This window comes from Hemiscyllium ocellatum, chromosome 13 (genome assembly GCF_020745735.1).
Source record: "Hemiscyllium ocellatum isolate sHemOce1 chromosome 13, sHemOce1.pat.X.cur, whole genome shotgun sequence".
NCBI classification, from domain to species: domain Eukaryota; kingdom Metazoa; phylum Chordata; class Chondrichthyes; order Orectolobiformes; family Hemiscylliidae; genus Hemiscyllium; species Hemiscyllium ocellatum.
The window spans coordinates 6,389,483-6,406,951 of record NC_083413.1 but is presented as its reverse complement, the minus strand read 5'-3'; the positions used below and the strand labels follow the sequence as shown (position 1 = coordinate 6,406,951).

Sequence of the window (17,469 nt, the reverse complement as noted above, 5' to 3'; positions counted from 1 at the left end):
CCGGCACTGAGGGAGCAGTGCTGATCACTGGATCAGTGATGCTGGAAGAGCACAGCAGTTCAGGCAGCATCCAAAGTGCAGCGAAATTGATGTTTCGGGCAAAAGCCCTTCATCAGGAATAAAGGCAATGAGCCTGAAGCGTGGAGAAATAAGCTGAGCAGGCTCCTCTAGCTCATCTCTCCACGCTTCAGGCTCACTGTCTGTATTCCTGATGAAGGGCTTTTGCCCGAAACGTCGATTTTGCTGCACTTTGGATGCTGCCTGAACTGCTGTGCTCTTCCAGCACCACTGATCCAGAATCTGGTTTCCAGCATCTGCAGCCATTGTTTATACCACCGTGCTGACCACTGTGCCACCCTCAGTTATCTGTAATTAATCCAACTGCTTAATACTAGACTAACAGAGACTGGGAGATCAGTGATACACAATGGATCAGCACAAGACGGTATACTGCACTTAGAGGAATTTCTTAAGGTGGCTTGTAGTCAAAAGAAGGTGGAGAGGGCTGTGGGGGAGAGGCAAAGAGCCGACATAAAGGAATCTTGTTGCCAACATAAAAGATAGAAAAAAGGGGTCATGCGCTTGGGTCACCCAAGTCAGAGTGAAACAAATATATGTTATTAGCAATGTGAATACAAGCAAGCAATAGTTTGCTTAATACAACCAAAAAAGTGACATAATCTTGATAATAATGTCTCAATATATTTTACTAACTAATTCTGAACTGTTTGGTTACCACTTTTATATTTCATATTTCCAGCATCCACAATCTTCTTTTAAAAAAGTGAATGTTTGTGAATCTTGGCAGCATGGTTTCAGTTAAAGGTTTTATATTATTTACTGAATTAGACACTGATCTATTACTACAAGCATTCAGCTGACACACAGTAACAGTGAGATTCCATTGCTTTCTCTCTCGAGCTACTTTCCGTCCCTCAGACAACCAAGTTGAGATGAAGGTTCTTATAAGACACCTTTTTAAAAATGGAATTGGAATTTAATACAAAATACTGGATATGAAATCTATCAAAACATTTTTTGTCACTTCACAAACATCAATCCAAAGCAATGGACGTTGAATTAGATTAGATTACTTACAGTGTGGAAACAGGCCCTTCGGCCCAACAAGTCCACACCGACCTGCCGAAGCGCAACCCACCCATACCCCTTACCTAACACTACGGGCAATTTAGCATGGCCAATTCACCTGACCCACACATGTTTGGACTGTGGGAGGAAACCGGAGCACCCGGAGGAAACCCACACAGACACGGGGAGAACGTGCAAACTCCACACAGTCAGTCGCCTGAGGTGGGAATTGAACCCAAGACCCTGGCGCTGTGAGGCAGCGGTGCTAACCACTGTGCCACCCCTAATTGAAGTCCATTTTTCCAACTTATAAGAGCCGATCAGTGCTACATTATTCTATTCTTAATACATATCCTTGACAGTGAATCACCGTAGAGATGTTCTAACTATTAGCATTTAGCACAGGATTTTAAGAACTATTTGGACCCTGGCATTGCTGGTTAGTCAAGATAAAAAAATGTCTAGCACTCTCCACACAGCATCCACAAACAAAGCACTTGCTCAAAATCAAAATCAAAATACTACAGCTACTGGAACTCTACAATAAAGACAAGAAATGTTGGAAACACTCAGTAGATCAGATAGCATATCTAAAGAAAGAATCAAAACACATACAAGATTATGGGCTAGGTTCTGGAAAATGGGACTGGAATAGCTAGGGTGGTTGCTTTTTAATCAATACAGATTTGATGGGCTGAAGGGCCTTTACTGTGCTATCGATATCTATGACTATGGCCTTATGTTTGTATCAAGAGAGTGTGGTGCTGGAAAAGCACAGGTCAGGCAGTATTCGAGGAGCAGAAAAATCGATGATTCGGGAAAAAGCCCTTCATCAGGGCTTTTGCCCGAAACGTCGATTTTCCTGCTCCTCAGATGCTGTCTGACCTGCTGTGCTTTTCCAGCACCACACTCTTGACTCTCATCTCCAGTCCTCACTTTCGGCTCTAATGTTTGTATTCCAGAGCAGAACAGAGAAAGGCTCAAAATAGAGAAGGGTTAAAGCAAGCACTGAAGAACAGGAATGAAGGAAAGAGGAAGGGCACCTCAAATGGTTGAGTTGATGGAAGTAGTGATGATAGTGCCAGACAAAATGTCATGTTAATAGGACTAGCAGTGCAATTACAGGGGATTCAGGGAAGCCGTATGTGGCAATAACTGAACCACTTCTGGAAAATGGGAGCAGTGATCACAATCTGGAACATGAAATCAATGTCCAGAAGGCCATGAAGTCAAAATTAAGGAGCTATTCATAGAATTCTTAGAGTCAAAGCAGGTCATTCGGCCCATCTGGTCTGCACAGCCCCTCTGAACAGCATCTTACCTAGACACACCCCACCATCCTATCCATGTAACCCTGCATTTCCCATGGTTAATCCATCTAGCACGAACATCCCTGGACACGATTGGCAGTTTCGCATGGCCAATCCACATAACTTGCACATCTTTGGACTTTTCTTGGAGCTTCATTAAAGCAGTGCGAGATATTGAGGACAGAACAGCAGGAATAATGACTAAAATAGCACTATTCTCATCTGAAGATCCAAAATAAAAGTATAAATCTATGAATTATGCAATCAACACCAACTAGCCATTCAACTCTATTCTTTGAAACCAACTGTAACAATTCATTCTGGAGATTTGCCATATCTGAATGACTTGCATATGGAACAAAAATAACACTGCAAATAAAATACGCTGACAAAAGGCAAACCTGTAATTTGATTAGATTTTTGAATTTGATTATCACCATCCAAATAGAAAGAGCAAATAATTAGAGATCCAAAACCCGCCATACCTACAGTCAACAATATCCAGGCTAGCAGATATGAAGTGCATTGCTCAGGATGGAATACATTTCTGGTGCATTTTATTTAACTCCATTCTCACAACTGACCAAGGCTCCATTGTCTGGTTTGTTCATAGCTCCTCCTCCAGTGGGTAATTAAATTCAAGGTTCCTGATGAAGGATCCTGACCTGAAATGTCATCTTTCCTGCTCCTCCAACGCTGTCTGCTCTGCTGTGTTTTCCCCAAGTACATATTTTATCGACTCAAGATTTGTTGTTGCACAGAAGGACCACAGTTTAAAACCATAAGGCAGGATCAGGTCAGGAGGCTAACAACAGGCTCAAATGAACATATGGGGAACTCTCAATGCTAGAGAACCAGTATCTGGTCCTCTGGCCTGGAAGAAAAAACTGCAGGTGGTCACTGCAGCTAATGGATACAGCAAAGCAACTTCACTAAATGAGATTTCTTTTTCCCCAAAAGTGGCTGAGTTTGTAGGGCTGTGCCTCAACAAGGAAGCCTATAGCTGCCCGATTAAGCAGAAAGAACCTCAAATGCCTGTGTACCCTAATCAACCACCAGGAGGCCTCCTCCCATCAGCTGGCCCCAGTGCACTGGTACTCAAAGTGAGGCGCTAGAAAACCTCAGCAGGTCTGGCAGCATCCGAGGAGCAGGAGAAAAATCGACGTTTTGGGCATAAGCCCTTCATCAGGAATTCACTGGTAGCCTTTCCATCCCAGAAGTGACCTGGAGTAGAATTGTGCTGCCAAACTAGTGCAAAGTTATGGACATCACCACCTCAAAATGTACTGTCCAAACTCACTTTGAAAGTGACAATGCCAGGTTTGTTCTCAAAAATATTGCAAATAAAACTCCGATGTCTCAGAATAAAGGAACACCCAATTTAAGACTGAGACAAGGTAGAACTTCTTCCCTCAAAGAAGAGTGCCTTTGGAATGCCTTGCCACAGAGAGCTGTGGTGCTGAGTCTTTATGTATATTTGAGGCCAAGATAGATAGATTCTTGATCAGCACAGGTATTCAAGATTTCTGGGGTAAGGGGGTAGGAAAGGAGGAGGATTGAGAAATGTTGGATTAGCCATGACTGTACTGAATGGCAGAGCAGGCTGGGAGGACTGAACAGTCTATTCTTGTTGCTATTTCTTATGGTCTTACAGATGGTAAGAAAGACTTGTATGGTCTATCTGCTAAAATATAAATACAGTAACAGTTTTTCGATTAATTAATAAATCTGGATTCGAAGAGGCTGCATTGGTGATGACTTGAATATCCACTAACAAACTGTCTTACAAAGCAAACAATTGTACAGAAAACAAATCTATTCCCATGTGCATACAACCTGGACACTATCGTTCTGAATATTTGTGAAATTATTCTTAACTCAAATAATTTAACGAATCTCACTGCATATTCTATCTAGCTTATAACATTGTACGTACAGACTGAATTCAATCCCAGCAACTACCTTTCATAGAATTTGACTTTTTGTTCCAGACATTTAACATCTTTCATTCAAAGAGAGAAGCTCACACATTATGACCAATCACTACTTCATTCTCTGACTGACAGACTGTGACAGAATTAAGAGGGGACATGGTTACAAGTTAAAGGTGCGGGTCAGGAGCCTCAAAGTAATTTTTATTATTTAATCTTCAAATTGTCAAGAGAGGTCAGACATGGTAAAAGTCAGCAGTATCTGAGTCCAGTGAAGCATAATGTAACATACCAAACAAATTAATTGTTCATTACTGAGCGTCGGCGACTTAAAACATTTTCCATGAGTTAAAACTCTTAAAAGGGCTGCATTAATTTTAAATTCTACTTCAATTTACTTATGACATAAAACAGTTTTTTACAATGCACTGCTCCAGTTGAATAGCATACATCATCTTTAATGTTAAATTTCATTTTAATCAAATTGAGGAAAATTACAGCATATCAGATAGAACCCTGCAAAGAGCAGAATTTTCTCAGCCCTTGGAAATGGTAGTGGAGCTGTGGACAGGGACGGACAAAGCCAGGAAAGTAAATCAGAAAACCATGGATGACTCCCTGTTTCCCACCTCTGCGCAAGTTTACAAGGAGTAGACTGCTCTGGGAATTAGCAACCTTATAGGTCCAATTGAGGTCCCATTCAAGGCACTACTCCATGTCCAGAGAATCTTTCTGGTATTAGATTGGCCACTCACTGAATCCACAGCCCAGCAATGACTTTGATGCAACCTTCTACAGCACGGCAGGTCAAAGGGTTATCAAAACCTACTCTCACTGCACCTGGCAAAGGGCTGTGCTCCAAAAGCTGCTGTGATTTCAAATATACCTGCTGAACTATAACCTGGTGTTGCGTGACTTCTGACTTACACTCAAACTCCCAGTGGAGAGCCAGAGTGCAAATAGCCACAATCATTCATGTGGAGGAGCTTGCCATCCACACTGATGACCTAACAGTGTGGAGCCTTTGTAGAATAACCTATCCGAGCCATCTAAGAGCATCTATCTCTACAGCGAGTTGCCCTCACTTTCATTTACGAGCCTGAGCAGTGCCCATCCCTCTCAGGGAGGGCGCAGTTTCGGGAGCTGGATGGTAAGGACAGCCTGTTAATTGGCTGTCGCCCAGTAGATGATGCTGTGCGTGGATGTCAGATGTTGGAGTAACAGCCCTGGTCCTTGACTGTTTCTGAATGTTTCCAACCATTTTCTCATTGGGTTGTCCGATTCCTTGGTGATTGTGAAAATAATCAGTGCACAAAAACAAGGTTTTTAAAAAGATAAACTCATCTTTACTTTTATCATGAAGTAAGACATCCCGTTACTAACAGTGCATCGCGACTTAGTTTAAACTAAGAAATTTTGAGAGGACCCTCGATCGATGCCCTCTGCTTAGATGGCTAACTCGGAATAAAAAAAGGTTATCTACTTAACCACACAACTCTTCACAGTAAAAACTCAATGTACAACGCACTGATTTTACTGTGGTCATGAGAGCAGAAGTGTCAGCATTCTCTATGGTTACTTGATTGAATCTGTCAGAAAATTTCATGTGAGCACAGGATAACAGATATCCAGAAGTTGCTGTTAGTTACTCTATAGTTCTACAGAGGCTGTGCTCTTGAAGTGTCAGATGAGTGAAATCCCTCAGTGATCAATGGATTGATAAGAACTTCCACTCCAGCCCTGAGTGTCACTGTCATTGTCAGCAAAAAAAATGTGATTAGGTTAGATTAGATTCCCTACAGTGTGATGCATTGTTAAAGCAAGATATAACCTTTTGTTTGAACACAGTAACGCTCAGTGGCCCTTGGAACACAAGGGAGCAGATGAGGTGGTGGTCTGGCAGGGAGAAATCAGTCAGGGTGTCCCCACATTTGGTTCCAGGCAGCAGGAACACAGTCCGGATTTAATGAGAAAAGGGTGGGAAAGATTTGTTGCAGGAAACACTCCATGCTGACAGCAAGTTTCTCGATTCGGTTTGTTAAGGAGTAAAATCACATGAGACCAATTATCTGAGCCTACCAGAAGTTAACGGAGCCCGCAAGGATCTCCTGTGCTCCTACAGAGTCACCCCGACAAATCCTGTCCAAATTTGTCAAAAGCCTGTGGGGGTACCTTGTTCACACGTAGTTATTGCCCAACATCAGTAGCAGCAGAAAGGAGAGGGAGGTTGCTAATAATTTCCCTTGCCCTTCTCTCTCTCTCTCTCTTCTTCCCCCCTCCAAGAGTCTAGCAATGATCACAGCTGACTGGAAGCTCCCATGGGGTGAACTCCCATCACACTGAGGGGACCAATCAAGTGGGAATCCTGGGGCTGTGCAGGTTTGGATTGAAATAGTGTAGTTCTCTTGTGGAAAAGCAGCTTGGGTTTCCCACCAGTTCTCCAACTAATGTGCTGAACCAAGTCAATTCCATTTACTTGATACATATAAAATTAAATGTTATGTGACCTTTGGTCAAGTGCAAGTACAGCTGATACAAAATTTGGATTCATACATTAAGGAATATCAGAAAATGACAGGTCTGACATTCTCCAGCACCCCTTATTTTGTGAAATTGATTTAGAAATTAGAATCACTCACTAATGAAGTGTGCTGTAGACAGAAGTAAGCAAGACCAGCTGTGATCACAATGTCATTGCCTTGGTGCCCTTTAAGTTGAGGCTTCTTCTTTAATGTAGTTGAGTTTTCATATGCAAACATCATGCAAACAAGAACACGTTACATTTTAATGAATAGTGCATTGCTATCAATTGTTAGCAATAAAGAGAAAAATGTCATTGCATCTACAAACGACCATAATATTTAATAAAGCACAGTAATAATTAAACTCGGCTGACCAGCATCTCGCAAAATTGATATTCAATCCTCTTTGATGTCTTGTTACCCTTTAGAAAATTGCTATTTCATATATTCAGGGGCTGTCAGAAGACAAGTGGAATGTTAAACAACTATATTCCCAAGTGATGGATTTCACTAAAGGGTCAAAACAGATTTCAGGAGAGAATTCTGAAATTCCAAAAACTTCAGAATTCTAAAGGAGGTTGATGCCCAAAGATGCAGCTGCCAATTATGAAGCAAAGGAAAGGGGAGGAGTCTGCATAAAATGCATTCAAATCATTTATAATTAAATGTTTAAAACAGCTTGTATTTTTAATCAATTTTTTGATGTGTTACGAATTCTATCAGAGTTGCTCAAGGATCAAAGCTTGAGGAGATCACAGGGATGGGCAGCTCAAGGTCATTAAGGGATTTCAGTAAGAGATGCCCGATTTTCAGTTTGGGACATTGGAAGTCTTGTAGCCAAGTCAGCAAAATCGAGAGTGATACACAAATGAGACTTGGAGGACTTTGATTGGTCACATTCATTGAAAGACACCTCCTAGTCATAAAATCTGCTCTCACATCAAGTCAAGAAATGTACCCATTCCTGGCCACCATCCCAAGTTTGAACCAGACAAAGTTGCAAACCTGGCATTCTATTTTATAGTAAACTGGACTTCAAACCCCATATCTTGGTTAACAGAGCAAGTAGTTAAATAGGTGATTGGGCTTAATTGTTTGATGATATTGACTTGGTAAATGTGAATGGAGAATGAATGGAACTGGTGAGTAAAAACTGCAGCAAAACAGAGTATTTAATAAACTCTATCCACAGAGGAAGATGTCGTGCATTCCATCTCACCAACTGACTTGGATCTAGATTGACATTGGTATTAGGGGATGGTTGTAAAAGGTTAAGGTTGGAATCTAAAATTGCTTTTCAGACAGAAGACTGTATTTGGAGTTACTGTGGAGAATGTCTGGACCTCAGGGTAAACCTTATTTTTTATTCACTTGTGGGATGTGGGTATTATCAGCCAGGCTGCAATTATTGCCTGTCTCTAGTTACCCTCAGTGTGTCAGAATATGATTCCCCACTGAAGTTTTGCAAAGCTGTACCATACAAAATCAACAAGAAAGAAGCTCTGCCCCATTACCATAGTTTTGGGAGCAGCTTCTGAATGCCACATTGCCAAATTTGGCCTTGATGCTCAAGGGAGTCACTCTCAACTCACCTCCAGTATTCAGTTCCTATGTCCATGTTTCAACCAAGGCTATATTGTGAGATCAAAGGCAGAGTGGCCCTGAAGGAACCCAAACCAGGCTCAGTGAGCAGACCATTGCTGAGTGCTACTTGACTGCGTTGTCAATGACCCCTTCCATTACTTTACTGATGATCAAGAGTAGTTTGAACAGATAGTAATTTACTGGTTGGATTGATCCTGCAATTTTTGTGAACAAGATATCCCAGAGCAATTTTCCATTATTGGGTAAATTCTGGTGCTGTAGTTGTGTTGCAGTCTCACTAGCGGAGAGACGATTTCCAGTGCACAAGTCTTCAGTACTCCAGAATGTTGTCAAGGCCCATGAACATGGCAGTATCCTGTGTATTCAGGGAATTTTTGGTATCACATGGAATTAATTAAAAGTTGTATGGAGGAATAGCACCCATGATCCTGAGAACTTGGGTACAGTGGCTTGGTGGTTAATCCTGCTGCCCACAGCACCAGGGGCCCAGGTTTGATTCCACCATTGAGTGACTGTGCAGATTTCACATGGACATTCTTCCCCACCCCACTCCAACACCCCTCACATCTGTGCGAGTTTCCTCCCACAGTTCAAAGATGTGCAGGCTAGATGGATTGGCCGTGCTAAATTGCCCGGTGTCCCAAGGTTAATTAGGCTAGGCATGGAAAATGCAGGGTTTGAGGCATAGGGTAGGGGGTTGGGCCTGGGCGGGCTGTTCTTCAGCAGGTAGATGTGGACCTGATGGGCTACATGGCCTGCTTCTTTACTATAGGGATTCTATGATTCTACAAACCTCAGAGGGAGGACAAGTTAAATCAATAGTTCTGTCTGGCTACAGACAGATGCAAATACTTCAGCCTTATCTTTGAACTGATATGCTGGGCTCCCTCATTGAGGACAAGGATATTTATGAAGCAGTCACTTCTTGTTAAATGGTTGAATTTTCCACTGCCTCTCAACTGGGAAGTCCCTCCCAATGAATTACTGAACTTTCTCTGGACTACTTCAAAGTGTCACAATGCCTTTCCTTCAATAAAAGCAACCAAAAACAAACTGTTCACAGTATTCTCGATGTGATTTAACTTGCGCCTTGTACAGCTTTAGCAAGCCTGCCCTATTTTTATACGCTATTCCCTTTGAAAAGGAACCAAGCTTTCCATTTGCCCTCCCTCTTATGTACAATACGTGGATGCATATTCCCTGTGTAGCAGCTTCTGTTTAAATGATATTCAGTTTCTCTATTCTTCCTGCTAAAGTGCAGAATCAATGGGCAATAAATGCTGGCCAGCCAACAATACCCATAATTGCACAAATAAATAAAAAAAGTTTTCCCCATTAAATATAAACCTTGCCTTATTTAAAAATAGCCAATTCGAAGATTGCCATGTGAAACATATATAAAGACTAGCCTCATATCTTTTGGATCACTCAATACTGGAAAACGGTTTGAATTTTAGGACCAGGTAGGAGATAGTCAACCTTATCTGACAGATGGAGGTGTGCAGAAAAAAGGTACTTGCTTTTGGGACATCCAAAACTTATGGCTCAGACTTTCCAAAAGAAATCTGGTGATCAAAATATCCCCCAGTTGCAAGTAAGCTGGTCTTGAAGTTCCTCTTAGCTCGTTTTTAAAAATTCCCTCATGGGATGGGGGCATCGCTGTTTCCGCCAGCACTTTTTGTCTATCTCCAGTTTCCCTCGAAGGTGGTGACAAGCAGCCTTCTTGAACTGCTGCAGTCCATGAACTGTGGATAGACCCACAATGCTGTTAGAGAGTGAATTCCAGGATTTTAACTCAGCAATGATGAAGGAACAGCAATTTGTTTCCAAGTTAGGATTACGAGTGGCTGGGATGAGAATTTGCAGATGGAGATGTTTCGATCTATCTGCTGTCCTTTTCCTTCCAGGTGGAAATGGTTGTGAGTTCAGAAGATGCTGTCTAAGGAGCCTTGATGAATTGCTGTGCATTGTGTAAAAAGCAGCAGCAATGTGTACTGAGCAGGACGGTGGAGGGAGTGAATGTTTGTGGATTTGCTGCAAATCAAACGGACTCCTTTCTCCTCAATTGCATTGCTGGAGCTGCACCAATGCAGGAAAAGTGGGGAGTATTCCTTCACACTCCTGACTTGTGCCTTGTAGATGGTGGACAGGCTTTGGAAAACTGGAGGTGAGTTACTTGCTGCAATGTTCTTTGCTTGTGACCTATTCTTGTAGCTGCTGTATTTAAAATAGTTAGTCCAGTTCAGTTTCTGTACAACATTAACCCACTGAATGCTGATAGTGGGGAGTCAGTGATGTTCACATCACTGAATATGAAAGGATTGTGGTCAGATTACCTTTTATTAAAGATGGTCAATGCCAGGTATTTGTGAAGCAAATGTTAGTTTTCACTTTTCAGCCCAAGACTGGATGATTCCAGATCTTGCAGTAGTCAGACAAAATCTGCATCAGTATTTGAGCAGTCTCAAATCATCCTGAACATTGTATGAACAACAATGAACATCTCCATTTCTGACCTGATGATGGAGGGAAGTCATTGATGAAGCAGCTGAAGGTGGTTGATCTTAGGACACTACCCCTAAGGAACTCCAAGAAGACCTAGGATCAAGTCCCACCTGCTCCAGACACAGGTCATATCTGAACAAATCGATTAAATATGCATTTTCACACACATATCTCATGCTTCATAAAACATACTCTGAGAAACTTCTATAGAGATGCCATGGAGCTGAGATAACTGACCTCCAACCACCACACCTTGACTTAGCAGTATATCACTAGGAATCTAAGTCAATTGATGTAAAAGTGGCATCTTGCAAGATAGCTTCTGGTGTACTTCCTTTTCAACCTTGCAAAAACTATTAAAATACTAAGAGATCCTGCAGGAAAACTATGGAAATAAAATAAAAACACGTATGGGTTGAATGACGCAGTCGATTGAAAGGACCTCCATTTGATGATATACTAAACTTAAATTCACATTACATAAATGACAACTCATCTCTGACATTAAGTAATTTGCTACATCTCTCCTTCTTGGATGTGTGACAGAAAAGTGTACGCTGAACCATACCTCCCAGTTTAAAAATTCTTCAATAAACCAAAAGTTTCCTTTAACCTGCGAATTTGCCTTGGTTATTTTTAAATTGGACTTCACAGATAGATTTGTGAAAACACACCATCAATTTTCAACTGAAGAAATTAATAACCATGTTACAGTACAGAGAGAGAAAAAAGGAAAACAAAAATAAATTTACCTCTCCTTGTCAATAACAATGTTATCTCATTCCAATAAATCAGGAAGGTCCTTATGGAAAGAATGCTTTGCATTGGGTAAGATACGTCAGTTTAAAATTTTGATTTCATAATTAAACCGGTTGTACACTCAGACCAGATGCCAGTTATGATGTGTAGGAACAAGTAACTGCAGATGCTGGAATCTAGACTGAAAACAACAAATGCTGGAGATCACAGCGGGTCAGACAGCATACATGGAGCGAGAACAAGCTAACGTTTTGAGTCTAGATTATTCTTCATCAGAGCTGAAGTGAAGTGAAGTGTGGAGGGGCACAGCATTTATGTTATTGATTGGGCGGGGCAGGGGTGGTGGGAGTAGGGGGCTAATACAGAAAACATTTTGATAGTTCAGATTAAGTCAGTCAATTATAACATACTGAAACGGAGTACTTTGCTTAACCACGCCCTTCAAAAACAAGTTTTAAAAATTCAGAAAAAATTCAACACAAGTTTCCTGTATTGAGTGACCCAGAAGATATGAAGCTAGTCCTTTTGTATACTTCACATGCCAATTTTCCAGATGCTTATTTGAATAAGGCGAGATTTATTGATTGTATTAGATGCATTATGAATCAAATAGTGTAATAAATTTGAAACAAAACTGTAAGTATGATTGGGTAAAAAATGAGGTCTGCAGATGCTGGAGATGACAGCTGAAAATGTGTTGCTGGTTAAAGCACAGCAGGTTAGGCAGCATCCAAGGAACAGGAAATTCAATGTTTCGGGCATAAGCCCTTCATCTGGAATGAGGAGAGTGTGCCAAGCAGGCTAAGATAAAAGGTAGGAAGGAGGGACTTGGGGGAGGGGCGATGGAGATGTGATAGGTGGAAGGAGGTCAAGGTGAGGGTGATAGGCCGGAGAGGTCAGGAAGAAGATTGCAGGTTAGGAGGGCAGTGCTGAGTTGAGGGAACCGACTGAGACAAGGTGGGGGGAGGGAAAATGAGGAAACTGGAGAAATCGGAGTTCATCCCTTGTGGTTGGAGGGTTCCCAGGCGGAAGATGAGGCGCTCCTCCTCCAGCCGTCGTGTTGTTATGTTCTGCCGGTGGAGGAGTCCAAGGACCTGCATATCCTCGGTGGAGTGGGAGGGAGAGTTAAAGTGTTGAGCCACGGGGTGGTTGGGTTGGTTGGTCCGGGCATCCCAGAGGTGTTCCCTGAAGCGTTCCGCAAGTAAGTGGCCTGTCTCCCCAATATAGAGGAGGCCACATCGGGTGCAGCGGATGCAATAGATGATGTGTGTGGAGGTACAGGTGAACTTGTGGCAGATATTGAAGGATCCCTTGGGGCCTTGGAGGGAAGTGAGGGAGGAGGTGTGGGCGCAAGTTTTACATTTCCTGCGGTTGCAGGGGAAGGTGCTGGGAGTGGAGGTTGGGTTGGTGGGGGGGTGTGGACCTGACGAGGGAGTCACGAAGGGAGTGGTCTTTGCGGAACGCTGATAGGGGAGGGGAGGGAAATATATCCCCGGTGGTGGGGTCTGTTTGGAGGTGGCGGAAATGACGGCGGATGATACGTTGTATACGGAGGTTGGTGGGGTGGTAGGTGAGAACCAGTGGGGTTCTGTCTTGGTGGCGGTTGGAGGAGCGGGGCTCAAGGGTGGAGGAGCGGGAAGTGGAGGAGATGCGGTGGAGGGCATCGTCGATCACGTCTGGGGGGAATCTGCGGTTCTTGAAGAAGGAGGCCATCTGGGCTGTGCGGTGTTGAAACTGGTCCTCCTGGGAGCAGATGCGGCGGAGACGAAGGAATTGGGAATATGGGATGGAGTTTTTACAGGGGGCAGGGTGGGAGGAGGTGTAGGCCACGTAGCTGTGGGAGTCAGTCGGTTTATAGTAGATGTCTGTGTTGAGTCGGTCGCCCGAGATAGTAATGGAAAGGTCTAGGAAGGGGAGGGAAGAGTCTGAGACAGTCCAGGTGAATTTGAGGTCGGGATGGAAGGTGTTAGTAAAGTTGATGAACTATTCAACCTCCTCGTGGGAGCACGAGGCAGCGCCGATACAGTCATCGATGTAGCGGAGGAAAAGGTGGGGGGTTGTGCCAGTGTAGTTGCGGAAGATGGACTGTTCCACATATCCTACGAAGAGACAGGCATAGCTGGGGCCCATGCGGGTGCCCATGGCAACTCCTTTAGTTTGAAGGAAGTGGGAGGATTGGAAAGAGAAGTTATTCAGGGTGAGGACCAGTTCAGTCAGTCGAAGGAGGGTGTCAGTGGAAGGGTACTGGTTGGTGCGGCGGGAAAGGAAGAAGCGGAGGGCTTGGAGTCCTTCGTGATGGGGGATGGAGGTGTACAGGGACTGGATGTATGTATGATTATCTCATTTAGCTTCTCATCTGGTTTGCCATGCAAAGGTAATGTCAACAGTATGGGTTCCAGGTGAGGTCACCATGCAGAACTCTTTCTCAACCTCTTCCCTCATCTGCGCTGTGGTGACCCTCAGGTTAAACAACCATGAAGCAGCCCCATGGTCTGGTAGGGCTATGACAGCTTTACTTTTTCATTCTTTATCTTGCCATAAAGCTATTTTTTTAATTGTAAGGATTTTTTTTTGTCTTCAAAAAGGTTTTATTTAAAAGAGGAATAAATTAAATTAATGTAAGTTGTTAAATGGGTGGGAGCATCTGTGGAGAATCACTGGACTCAAAACATTAACTTTTTTCTGCACAGATGATGCCAGATTTGCTGAGTTTCTCCAGCAATTTCTTGTGTGTGTGTGTTATAACTACCTACTTCTTATTTCACATTGCTCAACATAAGGTATTTTAACTGCTGTAAAACTCATTCTAAGATGATATAAAGGGCTATTTCTGTCATGCAAATAGTTTACCATTTTATTGCCCTTAATTTGTGCAAAGTTAACGCATATACCTTTGTGCTGTTCTGTGGACTAGCTACATACAAATGTCTTGTGCATTAGTCCACAATTCCTCTGTTGCTTAATTTTATACCAGTCAATATTTCAATGATAACATCAGTAATACTTAGTGCTCATTAACCATCAGCAAGATTCAAGTGCCTAATGCCTTCCAATCTTTCAATGTGATATTCATAATAGGTTTGGCCAAAGATAGCATTTATAGATTGATAAAAAGAAAGCTATTCAAATATTCGTCTTTCTTCTCTCCATCTTATGCCCCACCATGGGAAAACAAGAGCTAAAATCAATCAAGGTGTGTTAAAGTGACCATACATTACCGAATTTACAAGTCAGACCATGATAATTGCCTTTAACCAGCTTCTGGCAACTCTTAGTACATTAAAGCAAACTAAAAATATGATCCACTTTCCACATTGCAATATGGTATTTTACTTTTAGAAAGTTACACACAGGCAAAACCAAGATAACGTTAATCTCTGTCAGACCTGTGTGTGTTCACTCCGAAACCGGAGGTGCAAGCCAGTGTCAACACCTCCTCTGAACCGAAGGAGCAAAATGGGCCGTCTGCCAAACCCCAAGAAAAGCAGGTCTTCTTCCGACCAGATAATGGCACAACGGCTCCCACACACAGCAACTGCCCCTTCCACATCACATGAGCCTCTTCCCTATGAAGGCAGGCACAGTCAACAAATTTTATCAGCACCGCCAACATGCCAGCTCAGCCTTCGACTTACTGAAGGAAAGGAGTATGTACGTGAGGTCCAGATCTCAAACGGAGATGAAGATTATAGTTAACCGGACTGCAGTGATCCCAGTGCTCCTTGGTATTTCAGTCTGGGGAACTTTATTCTGTCTTGGGATACAGGTGTTCCATCCTTAATTGCCCTGGAACAGAGTGGCTGCCTGGAGCCATTTCTGATGGCAGTTACAAGTCAATAAGATTTCCATGGGTAAGGAGTCACATGTAAAGATGGCAGACATTATGCAATTCATGAACCAGTCCTTTTTTTAAAAATAAAAACAATTGCCAATGATGTCTGGTTACCATTAGCTGAGCTTTTTTAAAAATATCTAAATTTGAGATATATTAACTGAATTCCAATGTCACCATCTACCACAGTGGGATTCAAACCCTTGCCCCTACAGTATTAGCCTCTGGATCCAGTGACAACACAGCACAGCCACCTCCTGCCCTTTACAGCTAATACTGTAAAAGGTGACAGGAATACTACGAGTAGTGGCCAGGCGAGATCCTCCAAATCCAGTTGCAAGAAAGGCAGTACAATCGCAACAAGCTAATTTCCCCAACTAATCACTCACTCAATCATTTCACTGGCAGGACAGATCATATCATATCATATCATGAGTGTGCCTAATGGACTTCCCAACTAAGTGCTCTACTTCAAACCTGATCACAGCAGGGGATTCCAGAAGAGGACAGCAGCAATACTTAGGAAAAGTTCTCACAGCCTTAAAAAGATGCAAAAATCTCCAATTCTTGGGACCACATTGGGAAAGGCTAATTCAGCAAGACCCCAAATACACAAGAGACTTTGTTGGGAATGCAGAGGGGTGAATTGGAGGTGCCAAAAAGAATGCACGAACTTCCAAACCTACCTATCCAACCCATCGAGCATTACCTGCCCTACACGCAGCAGAACTTAAGAGGTGATGCTTCAGATTTATAACGTAATTCAGACCCCATCAATTTGGAATGGACACAAATCATCCTTGATCAGAGGGGCTGCCTGAGGAGAAGTAGCAAAATTCGCAATCATTAGATCTAAAAACACATGGACTACGTCTGAACAAACCTTCTAGGAAATAAGGTTGCTACCAGCAATTGGATTCTTTTAAAAAGAAGTCAATCCTGCCTACTGTAAATCACCCACTACCTCAGCATGTAAATTGCACACATACCTCAGTTGGAGGACAGGCAGCTGCCAGGTATTACACCTGAAATGTGACCCAAGTTGGAACACCTGGCATCTTCTCCCTTCTCTCTGCTCAATGAGCCGCAAAAGATAGTCAATTATCATTTCTAAATGAGTGTCTGCCAGTTTGGGAAGTCAGCCAGGAGACTCCCAGTGCACTAATGTAATTGCACAAAATTAAGCTACATCCAAACAACCTCAAAAAATATAGCTCCACTCAAAAAACTAAATGCAAGAGGCTGCCTTTAACATTCTGGGAACTTGCACCCTAAATTTTTCTGTTCTTCAATTACTGAAAGGGATCAATTCTGATGAAAGGTAATTGAACCGAAATGCTATCTGTGTTGCTCTCTCAGGAAATGCCGCCAGATCCAATTTGCAGCAACTTCTGTTTTTATTCCAAATTTCCAGCACAGGAAAAGAATAATTTGTCAATACTACCCACCACTACAATAGTAACACTTCTTCTACCACTCTCTATTTACAATGCTCAGGACTTAATGTAGTTTTGTACCAGGTCAAATCACAATCAAAATAACTTATTGAATTTACAATAGAAAAAAAAGTGTCCTCTTAGTCCAAACAAATCCGAATTGTTTCAAGTGAAAGGTTTTATTAATTGACTTTTTGACAGAGGAAAGTACAAGGCAAGAACATCTTCACTCAATGGATGGTAAACAGGAAGAAGGGCTCATGCCCAAAATGTCGATTCTCCTGCTCCTTGGATGCTGCCTGACCTGCTGCGCTTTTCCAGCGACACATTTTCAGCTCTGATCTCCAGCATCTGCAGTCCTCACTTTCTCCTCCATGGTAAACAGGAACAGGAACCCTGAATGATTTTCCTTTGTCCAAATCCAAGGCACTGAGACAATTGTAGCACTCCTGTTGCCCAGCAGCTAACCAACTGGATTGG

At 42.6% G+C, this 17,469-nt stretch overlaps 1 protein-coding gene across 2 annotated transcripts in view; it reads right to left on the bottom strand.

Moving 5' to 3' along the window:
- The window catches only part of LOC132821762 (plastin-1-like), a 155,019-nt gene that overhangs the window by 124,588 nt on the left and 12,962 nt on the right, over positions 1–17,469 (bottom strand). The gene's annotated exons all lie outside the window — the stretch shown is intronic.